At 48.3% G+C, this 15,357-nt stretch overlaps 1 protein-coding gene across 4 annotated transcripts in view; it reads left to right on the top strand.

The window, feature by feature from the left end:
* Positions 1–10,107: 10,107 nt before the first annotated feature.
* Positions 10,108–15,357, top strand: part of Zc3h18 (zinc finger CCCH-type containing 18) — a 44,287-nt gene continuing 39,037 nt past the window's right edge. For 3 of the 4 annotated variants that reach the window (XM_055620876.1, XM_055620880.1, XM_055620879.1), the window contains exon 1: positions 10,108–10,258. The gene's annotated coding sequence lies outside the window, so the exon portion shown is untranslated. Of the gene's footprint in view, positions 10,259–10,444; positions 11,155–15,357 lie in introns of those variants that run through there. The other variant, XM_055620877.1, reaches the window with a different exon arrangement.

Here is a 15,357-nt window from a genome sequence, read left to right on the forward strand (position 1 = left end):
AGAGCAATGATGTCATCTCTAATGTGGGGACCGAGATAAACGAACAAGGTGAAGTTGCACGGGGAAGGAAGAGGTCATTTGCAGGGAAAGTTTTGACCTAGTAGTTTATCCATGTACGTTTTACGGGATGGTGACAATGGGGTGGAGATGAGTGAGATACATAACTCAGGTGAAACCGCTTAAATGGTGGAGCGTGTTTGTGGGGGAAATCCCAGGATGGCCAACTTCCTCGTGGTATGGAGCCGGGTACTAGCTTGGTGGGTGGGGCTCAACTAGGGAGTATGGAGACGCTTTGAAAGCAGACATTACAGGCGCTGGAGGAATGTGTCAAGGATGGAGGTATTAGCAATTGGTGACAGAGGCAGCCTGGCCTCTGCTGTAGACCTACTTAAAGCTGAGATGGCAGCCTGGAGGAAGAGGGGAAGGAATTACTGAGAGAGAGGGATAAGAGGTTGGCCTTTCTGTATTGGCCTGAGACTTAGCAGGTAAATTAGATGAAAGAAGGACAAACGGAGATGCTGGCCTGCTGTTTTCTATGGTTTTGTTTTTTTTTTTTTTTTTGGAGGGGGGGCTCTAGTAAACCAGTAATACAGAGCCTCTCCTGAGACCCCAAAACCAGAACCTGTGGAGAAGGAGCAACCTAAAAGTAACAGAAGACGCTCCATGGGTCCAACCTTTAATACAGAGAAAGAGAAAAGTCGATGCTCCCGTGTGCAGACAGCAGCATTAACAATGGCCAAGTGCGGACGCCTCAGGTAATCATTATAGGAAGTGCCAGAGCTGTTGGAACCAGGGAACTATTCAAGCAAGCAATGCAGGAAGCCCTTGCCACCTGGAGTAGGACATGGAGCAGACAGGATTAGCCTGAGGGCTGCCAAGGCAGAGAAGCTGAGCAAGGTGACCACCTATCCCTCCTTGAGGCAAAAGTAGGGGCTGGAGAGATGGCTCAGGGGTTAAGAGCGCTGGCTTACCTTACTAGAGGCCCTGAGTTCAATTCCCAGCAAACCACATGGTGACTTAACAGCCATCTATAATGAGATCTGGTGCTCTCTTCTGGTGCTCCTGCAGGCAGAACACTGTATACATAATAAATAAAAAAAATTTTTTTAAAGCTTCACTATATAGAGCAATGTGAGGGGATCAGTCCCTGGTGGATTGGCTCATAGGAGCCTCTAGGGACACCTAGTTATCTCACTGTAGCTGAGGTCTTCCTGAATATCAGGGCCTGGAAAACAATAAAAAGGCAGGCCCTACAAAGGGAACTGGGCATGTGGAAAGTGGTGTTGGATGCCCAGTTCACAGACCCAATCAAGATTTTATTTATGGGAGTCCTAATAAAGAGATGGACTCAGCAAAGACTGTGAGACCAGTATGGAACATTGGTAGCAGTGCTGAGCCTCATAGTAGGTGGGGACCTGTATGAACCAGGAGAGGCTTTGGCCTACCTAAATGACTTAGACCTGAGCATAAACCCTGGTTCACAAGGTGCTAAAGCAGGTAGGAGTAAGTGAGAGGGGAGAAAGCCAGGCAGAAGGACCTTTCTGTGTCTCTTGAACATAGACATAGCTGGACTTGTGCCACCCAGGAACCCGTCCCTAGGGACAAATTTGTTGGGCAACCAAACACTGTGTTGGTTGGATAACATATGGAAAACTTTGGGGCAGGCCAGCAATTCACCAGAGGAGTAAGGGCAAAAGTGACCGGGGGGGGGGGGGCAGTTGATCCCCACTGTATCCCCCACTGATAAAGCTCTCTTGGGATGGGAGCCTTTCAAGCCACCTTCTGTAGGGATGGCCAAGGTTGAGCTTACAGAGGGACACACAGGGTGGCGGGAGGCCCCATGTTGAACTGATGATTTATTGATCCCTCATCAATAAATATGCAGAATACTGGGCCCCAGTGGGTCCTGGAGCAGTTTGCAGATTGATTCACAGTTACCCACAAGGCACGAGGGACATTGGGTGGTGGTGGATGGGTGTGGAGGATAAAACCATATAGGTGGAGAAGTATAAACTCATCTTGAAGGTGGGTAACTAACCACCCACAAGAATATATAATGTTTGCATCTCTTCCCTGTGAGGGAACATTCTAGAGTGAATGCCCTCCCAGGACCACTCTGCAGACTACTGCCTAGAGTTCTGGCTGAGAGCTGAAATGGTGAACACAGGGGAAGATGAGTTGGGAGGCTGTAAAGTTACCCATTGCCCAAATGGTGGTGACTGGCAAACAGGAGAGGCTTCCCCAGGGTCAGGATGAAGCTAAAGAAACCAGCCAGGAGCTAGAAAGGGTAGAGATGATCTGTCCAGACCAGAGCCCTTTCAACAGCTGGATATGGCCAATGAGAAGGCTAGACGTGGGCTCCTGGAGAGCAATAGTGGATGACAAGGAGCTAACTTTGTACAGCTGTACCTGGCATCGCTCTACTAACTGAGCAGCTGGTGCAGGTAGTGGGGTCTCTCCATAGCAGTGGACCTTGACAGTTTATATTTAGTATCTCTATAGCTGCTGAATTCCAGACCAGTAGTCCCCCCAAAAATAAAGTCTGTTTCCACTGAAAAGACCCTATTGCTGAAGACACCTCAAGCTGTGAGTGCAGGAGAGGGAGAAATCAAGCTAGGACCAAACTGGCCTAACCTGATGAATCCTGGTACATTAATGGCTTCCTCGGGGCCTCTGTGGTGGTAGATATGGTCTCCACAGACTCCTGTGTTTGAATGCTTGGTCCATAGAGAGCAGTGCTACTAGGAGGCGTGGCCTTGCTGGAGTAGGGGTGACCTTGTTGGAGGAAGTGTGTCACTGTGAGGCTGGGCTTTGAGGTCTCATATGCTCAAGCCACTTCCAGTGTGGCTCACCATTTCCTGCTGCCTGTGGATCAGGATGTAGAACTCTCAGCTCCTCCTCCAGCACCATCTGCCTGCACGCCGCCATGCTTCCCGACATGCTGATAATGGACTAAACCTCTGAAACTGTAAGCCTCCCCCAGTTAAATGTTTTCCTCTATAAGAGTTGCCTTGGTCACAGGTCTCTTCACAGCAACAAAAACCCTAACTAAGACAGGCTCTCAGCAGGACTGGGTCCCTGTGGCAATGAACAGGGATGCTAGGTGAATTGTCTGTTCTGTAGACATGATGCGCCTACCAAGGTACCTTCCAGGAGGCTGTGTTTACACCCACAGGCTGCTATCACAGCCATTGCCGTACATGGCTGCTCTCCCATCTTTGAGAGTCTATAGCTGTGCCCACTTTCAAAAATCATCCCAGGTGGGTGTGCTGTGACTGTTTACATTCTCTCATTGGAGGAAGGCTAGGAGGGTCATGGACCCTCACCCGAGTGTCCAGCTATTCCATGCTGCTCGTTGCATATAATTTTGCCCTAATTGCATATGGCCTCAGCGAGGAGTACGTAAGTGTGGAACTAAGTACGTCAGTGTGGAAATTGAGGGTGCCCCATCTCTGTGGCTATGGGAAAGTCAGCATCCCTGCTAGGCAGAGACTCTGTGGTACGGCCTTTTGAAGAGAGCACTAGAACTATTAATAGTAAATAACCTATGCTCGCTAAGGAAGCCCAATAAATACATTCATTGGTTCCACAGAATGAACCTCAGCGTGGTCATAACTCAGCTTGTTGTTGAGAGCTGAGGAGGAGGGTGTAGCATTGTTGACCTCCCCCCCAGGAGAAATTTTAACAGTAGGTGTCCAGTGAACCTATCCGTGAGGTTCACATCCTTCCAGAAGAGCAGCCAGGGTGCAGGGGAAATGGTAATGTGCTTCCAAGCCTGGCAGCTATCTACTGGCCTCCCTGGAGCCCAGCTGGGCTCCGCTGCTGAGGCTACAGAGACAGGCCACGCCCCCTCCACCGCCCGGACCCCCAACATCCTGGCCTGCTGAGCCCCTAAACCCACAGTAAAGTGTGAGAGTCTGGGAGGCTGTTTTGGGAGGCGAGCTGCCCACAGCAGAGTCTTGAACAGATTCTCCACCCACGAGCCAGCCCAACCCTTGTTAATATGGTCACCACCCAAATATAAATTTATAAGCAAGCCTGTACCTTCACGCTGACAGCTTGCATGCATTCCCTGAATGCATCTGTCTTACGCAGTAGCCACCATCAGAGCTTTGGTGAGTACACCCTCACAGTTCACCTCTGGCTTTTGACCTGGAGCTCACCACGCCTCCAAGGAGGGTTCAGCACAACCTACTTCCAAATGAACAGGGGAGATGTTTCACAGTTCTCAGCCGGATGAGAGCCACTGACCCAGCCATCATGCTCATAGCTGTGGGACAGGAACTAGCCCTTTGCCTTGGGCCCATGGAGGAGGTTGAGAGTGGGGCTTCTTAAATTTTCTGCTCAGGATCTCTTTGAAACACCAAGAAAAAAAAATTACATGACCTGGGTTTATAGGTATAAATATGCACATAATAATTCACTGGTAATCTCAAGTTTATTTTTATAAAATTATCTGGAGAGGAAGGGAGGGGGGTAGCTAAGTTTTGTAGAGTGCTTTGGTGCAGGCATGAGGCCTTGAGTTGAGTCTCCAGCACCATGCTGGTGCACGGTGGCGCATACTTGCAGTCCCAGACACTTGGGAAGGTGAAGGCAGGAAGATCAAAAGTTCAAGGTCATACTTGGCAACATGGTGAGTTCAAGGGCAGCCTGTGCTGTTACGAACAACTCTGCATAAATAAGCTTCTGAATATAGGTAGGAGCTGACCCCACGTAGTCATTGGCCTACCCAAACCAGTAGCCGAGGCTCTGCGAGGCGGAAACGAGAAAAAGCCAGCAGAAGCGGGAGGTCTGGGGACCCTCTATCCAGGCAGGGTGAGAGCCTTGGCTGAGAGATGTTGAATAAGGGTGGGTGGGATTTCAGCTGAGCACAGAGGACGGCCAAAGCCTAAAGTTGACAGGACTAAGTTCTCCCAATTCAGAGAGCAGCCACCGCTGCTGCGTGGCTCTTCCTCCGTGCCTCAGAGGCGGAGGTCCCACATATGGAGTGAGTTCACTGCTGGCCGGCCAGAACAGGGCCAGCAGCTGGGCTGCTCTAGCGCGCCCTCTGGTGACCATATGAAGAATCCGTAAGGCTGTCCTCTCTTAAAAATCGCTTGCTAGCTACTGTTGACGTAACAGACAGTAAAGCTGACCAAACCTGTATGGATATGTCCATTCATGCCTTGAGAATGTTGAAACCAACATTTTAGGCCTGGGAGCCCATGACCCTGGAGTGAGGGGAGTTCCCAAGTTTCCCTCCTCTAGGGTATTCGGGTAGACAATAGGCAGAACTCCAACCTCACAGTATAGTAAAGTTGTTAGGGTCAGAGCCTGGGTCTTGCAGCCACATTACATAAACCTCTTCTCTCCACTTGCCACTACCACTTGTCTGTAACTGGCCCACTGAGGGTGACTGAGCCAATGTTAGGGCTGCAAGGCCCCGGCTTCCGACTCCATGCCTAATGCCCTGAGATGTGTGCCATACATGACAACAGGTTGGGCCTGCTTGCTGTACACTTTGCAAAGCTCAAACTGTATACTTTATATGACTTGTACATTGTCTCAGTATAGCCCGCAATTTAGAAAGGGGGGCCTGACCGTTCTGTCTGCCTCCCTCTCTGTCTCTCTCTCCCCTTTTCTCCTTTCGACTCTCAGAATGTTTGTTTTTTCAGGCATTTTTCATAGCATCCATACGGCTATTTTTCCTATGTTGCTTCCAAGCTGTTCACTTCTGACCTTGAACGTCCCATCTTCCTACTGCAACCTCCCAAATACTTGGGTTACAGGCCTTGCACCACCATTCCTGTTCATACTGCTGTTTCTTGCTTCCTAAATGAGTACATCGCTTAGACCACCAGCGGCAGTATGCGCTTCACTCGCTCCACATGATCAAAAACTACCCATGATTACAATCTTTTGTTCCACCCCAGATCAGGTGGTCCTCAGTACTCTCAGGAAGCACACAGAGAAAACCACAGGAGCAAGCCAGTAAGCTTCCTCCATGTCTCTGCTCCAGTTCCTGCACTGACTTCCCTCCATGCTGGACTATAAACTGTGCTGTTGCTATTGTTGTTTTCAGTTTTCCGAGACAGGGCTTCTCTCTGCAGCCCTGGCTGTCCTAGAACTCACTCTGTAGGCCAGGCTGGCCTCAAAGTCAGAGATCCACCTGCCTCTGCCTCCCAGGTGCTGGGTTTAAAGGTGAGCACCACTACCACCTGGCAACTGTAAGCAGAAATAAACCCTTTCTTCCCCAAATCTTACACAGCATGGTTCAGTTTGTCATCGAAGGAAGTCAGGACAGGAGCTTGAACAGAGCAGGACCCTGGAGGCAGAGGCCATGGAAGATTGCTACTTAGCCTTGTTCCCAGGGCTTGCTCAGCCTGCTTCCTTACAGAACCCAGAGCCACCAGCCCAGGGATGGCCCCACTCACAAACAGCTGGGCCCTCCCTCATAGATCACTGATTAAGAGAATGCTTTCTAGCTGGATCTTACGGAGGCATTTTCTCAATTGAGCTTCCCTCCTCTCAGATAACTCTTGCTTGCGTCACGTTGACATAAAATTATCCAGCCCACTTAGGGACAGAGACAATTAGATGAGCCAGGAAAGAGGACATAAGTGCAGGAGAAATGGTCCAGGAGCACCAGACAATAGGGAGGTTTGTTTTATCTGGTGGCTAAAGACGCTACGAGCGGAGTCTCAAGCCATCAGGGAGGTCACTCAAATGTGGCAGGAGTGAGAAGAAGAGACTTTGATTTTTTTTTTTTTTAAGACAGGGTTTTTCTGTATACCCTTGGCTGGCCTGGACTCACTTTATAGACCAGGCTGGCCTCGAACTCACAGAGATCCACCTGCCTCTGCCTCCAGAGTGCTGGGATTACAAGTGTGCGCCACCACACCCGGCTGGAACTTTGCTATTAGTTCAGGCAAGAACCAGGGATGGAGAGCATAGACAACAGGAGGGAAATTCAAGATTCATCTGGAGGCCAGCTAGTTCCCCAATTCATCACTCCATCCTCTCTGTTAATTGCACATTTTGCTATGACCAAATGCTTGACATAAACAACTTACGAAGTATTTATTTTGTCTAACCATTTCAGAGTTTAGTACTGTATTCCTCAGGATTCTCTAAAGAAACAGAACTGATAGAATGAATATGTATGTATCTGTGTGTATGTCTATAGCCTGTGACGCAACTAGTCCAACAATGGCTGTCTACCAGGGGAAAGTCAAGAATCCAGTAGTTATTTAGTCCACAAGGCTGGATGTCTCAGCTGGTCTTCATTATACACTGTAATCCTGAAGTAGGCTCTAATGCCAGTGAAGGAATGGGCTCGCCAGGGAGCATGAGGGCAAGCAGGCAAAGGGCAAGGGTTTTCTTCGTCCATGTCCTTGTCCTTTAATGTCCTTTACATAGTCGGCCATCAGAAGGAGTGGTCCAGGTGAAAGGTGGATCTTCCCATCTCAAAACAACCAGAGTTAGGATGGCTCTTCCCCAGCAAAAGATCCAATTAAGAAACAATCCCTCACAGGTGCACTTGGCTTTTAGTCCCCAGTAGCCGGCTCCTTCCCCTCGCCTGCCCTGCTACAGGCCCCAGGCATACCGAGAGCTGAGTTCAAGCCTCAGGTCGGAGTCTCATGCTCTCGTCCTTTTTGGAGATGCCCCGACAGACAACCTAGAGGCGAGTTTCACTAACTTCCCAGGTGTTTTTAAAAATCTAACTCTCCCTCAGCCGCTTCTCACTTCCTCTACTGCCTCCCTACATCTTTTTTTAAAGCAATTTATTTATTTTCTGTGCATTGGTACAAAGGTATTAGAATCCCTGGAACTGAAGTTATAGACAGTTGTGAGCTGCCTATGTGGGTGCTGGGAATTGAACCTGGGTCCTTTAAGGAAGAGCAGGCTGTGCTCTTAACCACTGAGCCATTTCTCCAGCCTACCTCCCTACATCTTAAGAATATCAGCTTTTCAATCTAATTCACATTTGTAAAACTCACACTTTTAAACTTTTAAAATTTTTATTAGCAGTGGTCTGCTCTGTGATCACCTCCCCCTCAGGGGAACAGCCTTACCAGGCCACAGAGGAAGACAGTGCAGCCAGTCCTGAGGAGACCTGATAGACTAGGATCAGATGGAAGGAGAGGAGGACCTCCCCTATCAGTGGACTGGGGGAGAGGCTTGAGTGAAGAAGAGGGAAGGAGGGTGGGGTTAGGAGGGGATGAGGGAGGGGGCTACAGTTGGGATACAAAGTGAATAAACTGTAATTAACAAAAAAATAAAATCTAAAAAATTATTAGTATGTGTCATGCTGTAGGGTACATACCCGCCATGGCCTGCGTGTGAAGGTCAGAGGACAACTTTGTACAGTCCAGTCTTTCCTTCTACCTTTAGGTGGGTTCTGGGATTGAACTCAGGTTGCCCGGCTTGAACATCAAGTTCCTTTACCTGATGAGCCATTTCGTGTGGGTTTTAGTAAATTCACAAAGTTCAGTGGCTAAATTCCAGAACATAGCTGCTACTCTTAAAACACAGAGGACTCTTTGTTCCCCACTCACAAAATACTATATAATTGGCTATTTTATACTTTTATATAAATATAATATTATGCAATTTGCACTGCCATGCTAACTACTGTAGTCTGGTCTTTAGTCACTGTTCTATTGCTATGAAGAGACACCACAAACAAGGTAACCATTATAAAAGAAATCATTTAGTTGGGGGCTTGCTTACAGTTCAAGAGGTTAGTACATTATAGTCATGGCAGGGAGCATGGTGGCATGCAGATGGACATGGCAATGGATAAGTAGCTGAGTGTTGTACTTGCTAATTCATTCACACAGAGACAGATGGGGAGGGGGTGGGGTGAGAGAGAGGGAGAGAGAGAGAGAGAGAGAGAGAGAAAGAGCACAAGGAAGAGTTCCTGGTGGCTCCTGCTTTTAATCGCAGCACTATGGAAGCAGAAGCAGGCAGATCCTGTGAGCTCCAAGGCAGCCTGGGCTACCCAGTGAGACTCTCTCTCTCAAAGAAAATAAATCGAAGAACAACAAAGGAGCTCTCATTGGTGTCTATTGTAAGGACACTAATCCTATGAGACCCAGGCCCCACCTTCATGACCTCTTGGAAAGGCTGTGCTTCTAAATCCATACCAACTCTAGGACTTGACAAGTGAATTGGAGGATGGGAGGCAGAAGTCAACACATGTTATGGAATCATCAATATTCAACTTGCCGTGACTGGCTTCCAGGATTCCTGACTTTCCAGGATTCCTCTGTGCTTGTAGCATGTGTCAGAACTTCATTCCTTTCTGTGGCTGAATTAATGTTCCACTGTAACAGAACGTTTTATTCTTTCGTCAATTTTATGGGCATCTGGGCTGTTTTCATCTTGAGGTTGTCAGGCAAAGCCAGGCAGCCCCCAACCTTGTAAACCCAAGAGCAGCTCCAAAATTTGCAAGGGCCAGTACCGAACGAACTCAGTACTATTTGTGAGGTCACTAGTGATGGGGCGGGTGTTGGGGTGGGTTAGGATGAGCCTCAGAGCCCCTCCGGGTACCAGCAGGGGGCTGAAAATGTTCCAATCAGTTTAAGTCCTCCCAGGGGTATTACCTTTAATCACATTTAACGAGGTCAGGAATATTTAGCGCCACAGAGGCAGTAAGAGAATCTAAACTCTACAAGCGCCTTTTTGGGGGAGTTCCAGGACCTCACGCATACTTGGCTTGTGCTGTCTATACCAGCTACACTCCAGTCCCCTAAACACCTTTAGTCAAGCATTGATATTTAATAAGGCAGAAGACCTGCGCCCTGACGAAACGAATCCTGTTTTCACACCCTGGAGTGTCTACATGCACACAGCAAGAGCCTCTAAGGGCTTTCCTTACCCGGAACGCATTCAGGCCACTCCCCACCCGGGGGCAACCGTGAACCCTGACTGCGCATGCGCCGCTAGGAGGCCGGCCAGAGGGCAGACCGACCTCGGTGGGCCTGCGCAGTAGCGGAGACTTGAGAGCGCGCACCTCGGAGGAGGGGCCAGCAGAGGCCGGAAGGAAGCGCGAGGAAGGCGGGGCTAGCGAGGGAAGCCCGCCGGCCCACAGGCCGGCCGTCGCGGCCTGATGACGTCGCACAATGGCCGGCCCCCGCGGGTAGTGGAGCCCGTTTGTTCCGCCCGCGTCGTGCCTGAAGCCGGAGCCAGTGAGAAGCGGAAAAGCTGAGGGACGTCCTGTCCACGCCGCCCCCACCCCAGCGGAGCCGTGGCCGCCTCCCGTCTTCGCGCTGAGGTAAGCGGGGCCGGCGGGCGGCGAGGAGGAGGCCGCCCCAGCGGCGGCGGGAGCGAGGCCCGGGAGCCCGGCGCCGCCTCCCGAGCGCTCCGGCGCGCCCCCGGCTGTGCGCAGCCGCGGGCCGAAGCGCGGCCCGGGACAGCGGGGAAGCGCGAGCCCGCTGCGGCCTGGGACGTCCCGCGCCGCGGTCTGCCATGGGTGAAGTTGGCTTTCCTGAAGCTGTCATTTTCCCCTTCCGGGCTACTCGGCGTGGCACATGTTCGCCGCCTACAAAGGGGAGAGAAGAGCGCAGGTTGGCTGGGGAGGAGACCCGCCTGGACTCTAGACGGGCTCTGCAGGGAACTTTGAGCTTTCTGGAGGCTCCTGCAACTTGCTCTTGCAACTTCAAGTGCGCACAGGTTGGACGTACCCACTGTGCCCCGTGAGGCCTCATCTCTTAGGAAGTGTAACCTCGCTTCTTGGACTGGGAGCTCAGAGACGCCGAGTTTTTTGTGTAAAGTAGCCAAACAGTTGTAGTGCTGGAAGGAAATTAAATTAAGACTTGTAGTCTCGCTACTGCTGGAAATTAAGTTTTCCCCGAATACTTTTGACAGCTGAGTTTACCGGGCACAAGAGTAGGTAATTGTTTAGACCCATGTGGGGATAATGAAAGAGGGCATTTGGTTCGTCTTCGTCACATTACCTATCCCAAGGCAGGGGTTAAGATTCTCAACTCCTAGGATAACTCCCATATTCAGCCCCTGAGAGGAGACTGTATCATCTGAGCACGTACGAAGCCCAGCCAGTTCTGGAACCAGCTCAATATGTCCCAAAGCCAGAAACTCCTCAGTAGTTGTAGGTGGGGAATGCTCAAACATTTTAAGAGAACTCTGGATTTACTTCAGAACACCCAACAGGTAAGCTCTTGCCATGCTCATCTTTAAAGAGTTACTTTGTCATGTACAGACCATCATCTCAAGTTGACTACCTCCTATCAAAGAGTTTTTGTTGAGCTTAAGTTACTTTGGGGTAGTTTTGTTTTTTTCCTTTTTAAACAATCCTGACATTCTTGCAGTATATATTGAAACTTTGAATGAGGATTTTAGCCAGGCATAATAGAACTTAGACATCAACATAGGATCTGCTCTGCTAAACGTAGTTTCTCACAGCTGATCGTGGTAGCCCACCCTTTAATTCCAGCTCTTGGGGGAAGCAAGAGGATCTCTGAATTTGAGGCTAGCCTGGTCAACATAGTGAGTTCCAGGACAGCCAGGGCTACATAGTGAGACCTGTCTCAAAAATGAAAGTAGTTTCCCAGAAGTTGTGTTTGTATGTTATTGAGCCTCCTTTGCCAAGGCCTACTTGGAACACCTTTCTCAGTAGTAAGCCATGTGAAGAAATTGGTTAATAGTCACACTCCAGCTGGGCAGTGGTGGCACAAGCCTTTGATTTTAGAACCTGGGAGGCAGAGGCAGGTGGATCTCTATGAGTTTGAGGCCAGCTTGGTCTACAGATAAAGTTCCAGGACAGCCATTGGTCCACTGAGGAACTCTGTCTTGAAGAAGAAAAAAAAAAGTCACACCCCTTTTTGACCAAGAGATGTTTACCTGGGTTTCACCAAGCCAGGCTCTTAAGTAGCTTGTAGCAGTTCCTCAAAGCAGCCCAACTGTGAGGAGAAGGTAACATACTGCTCTGCCACTAGTATTGTGGTTGGAGTCAGTTTGGCCACCCAGAGCTGCTGCTGAGACAAGAGGAGAGCACACTGCGCTAGAGCTCTGGTTATAGTGTTTTACAGATTAGGCAGCTGGATTGTGTTTCTTTCTGGTATGCAACAGGTAGCTCTGGATTGATGGGATTTTGTCATTTATTCATCAAGCATTTTTCACCATGTCAAATGCAGCAAGAAACAGAGATAGTGGAAGACTGTGTCATTCCATCCCCTGAACTGGTTCATCATTGTGGGTAGGAGCTGTGGGTTAGATAGGTTAGCTCTAACTTTGTGAGAGTCCCACATTACTGGGTGATTGGGTAAGAAGATTGTAAACATGAGAGTACATTGAGCTGGACCTGAAGACCTTCAATTCATTGACATTGTAATAGGACATGTGTTTCCCTGCAGCCGGCATAGGAAACACACAAAATTAGTCTCAAAACAGAACACTAGCACCTAGAGAGACAGCGGACTTGGCTGGAGCAGGGCTAGAGATCACGTAATCTCCTGATTCCCAGTGTGATTCCTGCTCTAAAGGTATGACTTGGGGTGCTTCTAACAAACATAGATTTGTAGTTGTCTCTGAAAGATGTTCACCCGAGTGTGGCCTCCAATAGTACAATCTCAGGAGATCACATGGGAAGGAAGACAGTGCAGCTCCTTTTCTCAGAAAACCTTTCGAGACCTCTGCAAGGTAACTGCACTGCAGAAGCCCTGGCTGTGCCTCCTGTGGATGCTAATGATTGCTGCTGCAGTCTCAGAAGTCCCCCAGCCAGATAGAGCACAGTGTGTGCTGTATAGTCTGCTGAGTGCCAGCCCCTCGAGAGCCTCTATCTTTTCTCCTCACTCTTTAGGAGCAGGAAGAGTGTATCAGTTTTCCATCATTTTGATAAATACCTCAGGTGATGAACTCATACCAAAAAAAGGTATAAGTCCGTATAGTGGTAAACACTTTTAGTCCCAGCAATCCTAGGGAGACAGAAGCAGGCAGAGCTCTGTGAAATTGAGGCCAGCCTGGTCTATATAGAGAGTTCTAGACAACCAGGGATACATAGAGAGACTCTATCTCTGGAAGGAAAGAGGGAGAAAGAAAAGAAAGAGAAAGATGGGGGGCCCCCAGGGAGGGAGAAAGAGAAGAAAAAAAAAAAAGGTATACTTTGGCTCTCAAGTTGGTGGTAGATTCTAGAATCTAAACTGTGTTTGGTTGATAAGGTAGCACATCATGGCCAGAGTGTGATAGAGTAAAATCATTCAACCTCATCAGATACCAGAGAGGAAAGCAAAGACTGGAGTCCTAAAGGTCTCCCACTAGGACTCACCTGTTAAAAATTACTACACACGAGCCAGGGGGTGGTGTATACCTTTATTTAATCTCAGTGCTCAGGAAGCAGAGGCAGGCAGCACTCTTGAGTTGGAGGACAGCCTGGGCTTCAGAGTGAGTTCCAGGACAGCCTGGGCTACACAAGGACACCTGTCGCAGGGTTGGGGCCCCCGCGAATCGTAAACTGCAACTCTTAGTAGTGAGTCCCTGGAGACTAAGGCTTTTAACACTTGGGCTTTTGGACACTTAAGATCCCAACTTATAACGGGAAGGGGAGACCTCCCAACAGCCTTCAGATAAACTTGGAATTTGTATAGTAGTGTAGTTAGACCAACAGAAGAATGTACAGCATAAGAAACAATATTCCTAATGTAGAGAGAAATTTTGGGGTTTTGAACTGCCAGATAGGAAGAGAGAAATTTTGTATGTCCTGACTTATTTATACCTGTCATTGGTTGCTCAGAATGGCCTGTGATCCCAATAGTCATCTGTCCTCCCCAAACACACACACAACAGGACAATTACAGGTAAACAGGGCCATTCACCCCACCACTTTATGGCATGTGCCAAAAACTGCCTTCACAAATCAGAAGTTGACCTACTTGTGGCAGTTAAAGTAACTGTAAATTCACCTGGAGGGCATAAAAGCTCATGTACACTGCATGAATACAGCACACCAGCCTTTCAGGACTCTCAAGCTAGTCACCCTGGCTGTGTCATTGTGTCAAAATGATGTACTTGTGGAGGGTGTCTAGAGCATTATTATTTGGAGGGAAGAAGAGGGAAATAGAACCCACAAGTTTATAAAGACCCTAGTTTATACGTGGGCTGTACCAAAAAGGATTTATAGTAAAAACTTTAGTGGCTGGGGATAGAACTGATTCCATCTGGACACAGGTTCCAGAATATGCCTGAATGACAATCCTGAGGTGAATGCAGTAACCGTATGGCCTTGGAGGGTTGAGATAGAGCTGGAGAATTCCATGAGGGTGGCAGGAGAGATGGCTCAGTGTTTGAGACCTCTGGCTACTCGTCCAGAGGGACCTGGCTTCAGTTCCCAGGACTCACGTGGCAGCTCACAACTGTCTATATAACTCCAATTCCAGGGAATCTTACACCTTCACACAGACTATGTGTAGGCAAAACACTAATGCACACTGGGAAAAAAAAAGTCATGAGGAAGCTGGGCATAGTGTCATATTCCTTTATTCGCACTTGGGAGGCAGAGACAAGTGGATTTCTGAGTTCCAGGACAGACGGAACATGAGACTCTGTCTTAAAAAAAAAAAAAAAGGTATGAGGAAATGAGTTCACTTTTGCAGCATTCTCAGCACATGGTGGATGTGTTATCCCAGTACTTACCCAATGAAACAGCGTATTATTTCTGAGGGCTCCAGGAGACTTGAACTGAAGTTGATAGGACTGGTATGAGGATGGTATTTTAACTAGAGAGTTCTCTCTTCAGTTCAAATACAAATGTATAGCACATGTCTTGGGCACATCACCAGGTATCGAGGTGTAACAACCTTATAAAGGAGCTGCTGTTGTCCTCCTATTTTAGATGAAGACATTGGAGCCTGGAAAGTTTACTTAACATGGCCCAAAATTTTAAACCCAGGAAGCAATAGAGAAGGATTTAGTTTTAACTCAGAAGCCCCAAATAGAGGACACCTCTCTTTTACCAGCCTTGCTACAGTTCAGATATTTAGTTAGGTACTCTGTCTCCATTTCTTACCATAGGATTTCATCTCAAGATTTTTAAAAACACAAAAAACAACTTGTTAGACCTAATTTTGACTGAAAACAAAAGCAAAAGTTGTACCAGAGCCGGAGAAAAGGGTTGTGAGTAGGTTAGAAGGTCTTGTTAACCATACATAAACAAGGTATAGTGTGTTACAAGGACAGTAGCAGGGTGAAGCATGGGCTTTGTTTTCTGCAGTATCAATTGTATAACTTCCAAATTAGACAGGATGCTTGGGTTTTCATAAGAGTTGATTTAAAGGATAACTTTGTTTATAAGGTTTCCTTTAGCTATAAAATGCTAGAATAGGAATTTGTCAGGTTTTAAATAGGGCATATGAGACTTGG

The sequence above is a fragment of the Psammomys obesus genome, unplaced genomic scaffold (assembly GCF_907164565.1).
Source record: "Psammomys obesus unplaced genomic scaffold, mPsaObe1.curated_primary_1811, whole genome shotgun sequence".
Lineage (NCBI taxonomy): Eukaryota > Metazoa > Chordata > Mammalia > Rodentia > Muridae > Psammomys > Psammomys obesus.